A 6,085-nucleotide genomic window follows, 5' to 3' on the forward strand; every position below is an offset into this window, starting at 1 on the left:
CAAGTGGTTACCCTGGTTTAAGCATTTGGTTTTAAATAAATCAATGTGAAAAGGGTCCTCAGGATCTAGGCCGGATCTGTGCTTGTGAGGCAATTTGGAAGTGAAATCGCCAGCTATGGCATTCACCGAGTTTCGGCGACTCCGTTGTCGATCCCCCGCTTCCTCTTTCTCTCTCTCCCAAGAAGACGCTTTTGTCTCTATCCAGACACTACCAGGCCATGAATAGCACTTTTATTTAAAACGATAGCCCAGATCTGCCCCAGTTTCTTTCTCTGTTAAATTGCAATGGTGTTTGTACTATATTGCATCTCATTTTCTTTCTTCCTTACAAATATAAAGGGGTAGAGAGACAGATCAGATTAGAAAGTGAAGAATAATGAAGTTGCAGGTAGTTATGGCCCGTGGGATTAATAAATTTAATCTTTTGATATCAATGTACCTCACTGTTTCTTCAATTTGTAGGCTGGATTTTGGACACCTGCGTGGTGAGGGTGTGGTTGCAGGGAAAATAGAAAACATGGGAGGTGAGATGGCAAGCAAGGTGAGGGTGCGAAGTAACCCTCAGTGGAAAGTTTTAGAATGATGGAGGGAGATCCAGTAGAGGGCAAGGAGAGGGAGAGAGGGCAGGGAAGAGAAGCAGCAGTTTCCAGGCTGCCATGGGTAATCAGGATAAAGATCAAGCAGCCTGAGATTTTTTTTTCCCCATTGTAGAACAGTTGCAGAGGAGAATGGAGATAGAAAGAGGGGAGAGAAAAAACGTGTAGCAGCGGTGCATCGAAAGTTTGGAACTCTTTTCTCGATCTAATGATTTTATTTAAGATTATCAAATCCTACGGTTAGAATTATATTAGCACATAAGATTCTAAGATAATCCACTAGCATACCTATCCCTCTCCATATATATATATATATATATTAAAGTGTATATATATATATACATTATACAATACATATAATGTAATGTTTGATACATATTATTTATATATCATACTATGATATAAAAGCACAAAGTGGCAAATCTTTCTCTTGACTATTTTGCCCTTTCCTCTTTATTATCATTTTTCTCAATTTCTTTTTTTTTTTTAAGGGTAATTTACAATGCCACCTCCTGGAGAATGCCAGTATTATAGGAACACCCCCTCTCTTTCACCAAATTAGACTCAAACCCCCTGCCGCCAGTCACTGTTATGAAATATACCTTATTTATTGATGTCAACTACTATTTTTTTTTTAAATACTAAAATGCCCTTACTAAATATGAAGTAGCTAAAATACCCATCTAATAACTCCCCATCCCCATCCACATCCCCATCCCCATCCCCATCCCCAACCTATCTTAACCTTCAACACTAAAACTTCTATTAATCAATTTGGTATTTATTTAAGTAACATAGACTAAAGAGAACCGCGAATAATGCTTATCTTCATTTGCGACTCCAGAGATGTAATCCTTGGCCTAAATTTCGAATATTCCGGTGCTATATACGTTGGTGAGAACGCTTCTAAGCTTAAATCTGTTGGAAAATCAACCCCGGTGAAGTTATAGAACACATGACCTCTCCTGTATCCCGTCTCCCAACTCTCTCTCGTTTCTTTTCTTTTTTTTTTTTTTTTTTTTTTTTTTTTTTTGCAAAAGGAGAAAAGAGGGAAGGAAAAAGTTAAGACATTCAAAAGCAATTTCTTCGTAAAGGTTGTTGTTTCTTTTGTTCTGTTTCTTCCTGTTTTCTGTTGGAAAAGATATTGGAATTCTTTTCGTCTTCTTATATTTCTATATTCTTTTGCAAAGGATAATCCCAATTGTAGATTCCCCCCGCTCAAGGAAAGTGTAAAATTTCATATTTTTCTTTCTTTCAAATCAATCTTTTTGTTTTCCCCTTTCGAATTTTGAATTATTCCTGTTTCCTTGTGTTAACTTCATTGGGTGAATGATTCTACCAAGCTCTCATGGATTTTGAATCTCTGATTGTTTCCCTGTTAGTTCTCTTGGTGGATTTGGCGTTGTAGACTTGTAGTAACCCAGAACCTACAAATCTTCATCTTTTCCCAAGCCTTATGCTAAGATTCTTGTGTTTATTTCCTAAATTTGAACAAACTGGGACTGAATCGTTGGACAAAGGTGAAGGTGAAGGTGAAGACAGAAGGTCTGAAGAGGATAAACCTATTTTAGTCATAAGGGTACAATAGTCATTTAAACTCTTCACTTAACAGCAACTGACGGCAAGGGGTCTGAGTCTAATTTGGTAAAAGATAAGGGGTGTTCCTATAATACTGGCATTCTCCAAATGATAGCGTTGTAAATTACCCTTTTCTTAATTTGTTGGTACCCTTTATATTTTTATATTTATAAGAAAAATCTGTAATATCTCACTCCCCAGGGTAGAAGATGCTTACGACCCTTGTCTAGGATACCCGAAAATATCAGGAGATGTCCAAAGTTATCTCAGAGATGCATCGGAGATGACTCAGGTTCATTGGAACTTCTAATAAAAGTTGTAACCCAAAATTAACAATAGACTGGAACCCTCCTGGCAGTAGTGGTTTTCCCAGTCACTCTTTCTCTTGCTTCCCCTCTCTTCTTTTCTTCCTCTTTATTTTCTCCTTGCCTTTGCTTTCAATGTATCATCATGACACAATTACTCCCTTGAAATTGCTTTAATGGAGCACATATAGCTTACTCTTTCTTCTTCTACTCCAATGCACAAGACACATACCCTCAGCCTCTCTTTTCTCTCATTTCCTCTTCTCTTATCTTCTTTCTCTTCAAAGCACCAACTAACCCTCACTTGTTCTCCCTCTTCTTTTTTTCCTCTCTCGGTTTGGAATTAATAAACTATCAATGGAGCTCAACTATCTCACAAACCAGCCTTTAATGAAGTAAGCAATACTCACTTGAAGCATTGAAGCTCAAACATTGGCCATCAATGGAGGGGGAGCTTCACTCTCAACATGCGCAGCTTTTCTCAACTCAAAACTCAAATTTTTTTGCTTCCAATGGGTAGAGGGCAAAAAAAAAAAAAATAGCAGTTTGAATGAACCCATTTGGTCTTGTGGTTATGGAGATATGACCATTTGAAGATAGAGCAATGAGAAAATTCCATTTGGAATCTTTATATGGGTGGCATAGGCTGCATTGATGGTGCGGGCAATGGTGCTTCAATCTTGGCTATTAATCAAGGATCAAGTGGTAAAATAAATTCTCGCCTTCATCATTACAACGGATATCAAATAGGAGCCATTGATTTAGAATCTCGATGACATAAGCATGATGCAGGCTGACTCTTGTTAACCTCACGGCCTGACGCATCAGATGTCGATTTTTTCATTGATTGCTGTTTCCAAAATTTAAGGAGGGTTGTCTCCCACTCACCAAAAAGTTAGATATGTATGAACCATTGGATGGGTCTCTTGATTAATTAGATCCATAGGTTCTAAGAGATTGGAATCCAAAGCACCTCTGTGATGCACGCACGCCACATGCTAACCCACTAACTTCTCTTAACCATAATAAAGCCCTTCCTCTTCTAATATTTGCATAAAAGCTCCTCATTTTTTCAATTTAAATTCTAAAATGCCCTCCACACACCGAGAGCAAATTGGTGATTTCCATTTTAAAACTTCGGACTGACTTCAAGGAAGTGCACATAAGTTTTTCATACTGTTTTTAATCGAGACAAAATGAAAAGCGTTGGAATCATGACTTGACGCTCTACAACTTTTCAGAGACCCGATTGTCAGATTTAGCCATACAAAAAGACCATAATGCCTCTGAACCTTTCAAATGCTGCAACATCCTCGTACGGAATCAAAACCTGATGAGACCAAGTGTGTTGGGGAGATTGGATTTTTCTCACAAGGTTACATGGTGGACATTTCTTCTAGAAAAATCATATTCAATGCCAAAACAACCCCCCGACTGCCATGTAAGCCAATTTTCAACTACAGATGTCATAACTTCTTCATACAGTATCGGAATTGGACAAAATCATATACATTGGAAAAGATAAATTACACTTAGCTTTTTCATAATGAAACAATCTTCCAACAAATCATTTTCACTACCGAAAATGCTTCCGAGCATAAGTAGGTCAAATTTACCAATTTTGATCCGGAATCTCGCACCACCTGTCATGAATGAATCAATCAACTCCATATATATCATGTAGAACCACTATCTCATCGGAGATGCTGAATGCTGCCATGTCACTACTTCGGACCATATCACTCAAACTGGCCTTGTCATCATAGCCATGTGGTCGAGGTTGCCAACAAAGACAACTAGAAAACAACAAATCTAGGTAACATGTTGCTTAGGATTGTGAATAGAGTTCCTGGGATTCAATCTTTAGTATGTTAGAATGATTGTTTACCCAAGACCAGTTATCCAAGTCAAAATTCCATCACTTTTTTTTTTTCCATTTCTTCCAAAACTTGCTATTTTATTTGGATTGCTCAAAATCAATGCATCCAAAGCAGAAAACTCTCCAACCTTTAATCAGATCATGAATAGCATTAACAAATGGATCAGTATTTGAATCTCTCCCCCATTGGATTCAATGTTAAACTCAACTACCCAAACTTCAATCACCAAAACGGTTTAAAACATGGAGTGCATACCAAGGGTTAATTCAAAACACATCATATATTATTGCCACTATTAGTCAGGCTTCAGTTATTTTCTTAAATGGATCTTGTTTATGTACTACCCTAAACTTTGTTATGCATGGAGCACACAAAAATCCAAAATTAAAGGAGTTCAAAGGAGTGTAGCTGGAGAAGTGATTAGGAATCATTTTTGTCATAGTCTGGATGGATTGTGAAGATATAGTGAGTTTAATGCGACCGGATCAAGGGAGTTGGATTTTAAGAAACTTTTCTACTCTATTTGTACATTTTGAAATGGGGCGAACATGTGGTACAATGCTCAAGTTGCACTATTGCAATATGTTGGCCACAAGTTCAAAACTTGGAAATAGCATCTCTTGAGAAGCAAGGGTTAAGGTTGTGTATGTTTGCCCCTCTTAGACCATATAGTAGCGGGAGCCTCGTTCTCTAGGTTGAGTTAGCCAAAAAGGCTAGATCTGGATCCATTACAGAGAGAGAGAGAGAGAGAGAGAGAGAGAGAGAGAGAGAGAGAGAGAGAGAGAGAGAGAGAGAGAGAGAGAGATTCATACGTGTTCGTGATGATCAGGAGGCTATTGTTGTTCTCTTTTACGTCAGTTATTCAATTTGTTTTTATGTTTTAGAAGAAGCTCTTTGTGGTCTCTTTGTCTGTTGATGGTCATCTAATAATTGTTTTCGAATTCAAATTCAGTAAAGTGTTTGTTTCTCTAATATGAAACTCTTATTTCTTTTTTGATGCTTCCTCTTAGATTCGGAAACCAAAAATGTTGCATGTAACCTGAAGATCTGATTAGATTTACATGTCACTTGAACTTTTTGAATTTTTTGAATTTTTTTTGATTTTTTTTTTTTGATTTTCTTCCACTGGTTATTTTAGCTTGTGTTCTTCAGTGAACACTCTAAAGAAGAAGTTGCTGAAAGGTTAACTATGTTCATCTATTAGAATTTGGATATACTTGGAATAAATCCCAATAAATACCATGTAGGAACCAAGAAGTAGATAACAATATTTACTATTTTGGGCTACCCAGTGTCATCGTCTCAATCGATATAACTTGGTTTGAATGGACGACAATGAAAATGGTTATGCCACACTGGCCAACATTTGGGAAAGTAGAAGAGCTCCTCATCTCTCGTCACTGCTGCTCGTCGGTTTGTAGCCGAAAATTCTACCTGGGTTTATCTGATCGCGCTTTACCGCTACTGCCTTCACGAAGATGGAGGGTATGTGATAGCGGGTTAAATGTTTAAGAGAAGGGTATATCAGGTAATTAAGATTTTATGAGGGTATTTTGACATTTAACCAAAAAAAAAAAAAAACCTGCTGATTCCCTAACAAAGATTGATGATAAGGGGTATGAGCGTAACTATCAGTAATGTAAAGGGTGTTTTGTTAATAGTAACATTCTCCGGTGGCATTATAAATTTCCAGAAATTATTAGTTTTAATCGTTCGTTTTTTTCCA

This window comes from Macadamia integrifolia, chromosome 3, assembly GCF_013358625.1.
Source record: "Macadamia integrifolia cultivar HAES 741 chromosome 3, SCU_Mint_v3, whole genome shotgun sequence".
Taxonomy (NCBI): Eukaryota; Viridiplantae; Streptophyta; class Magnoliopsida; order Proteales; family Proteaceae; genus Macadamia; species Macadamia integrifolia.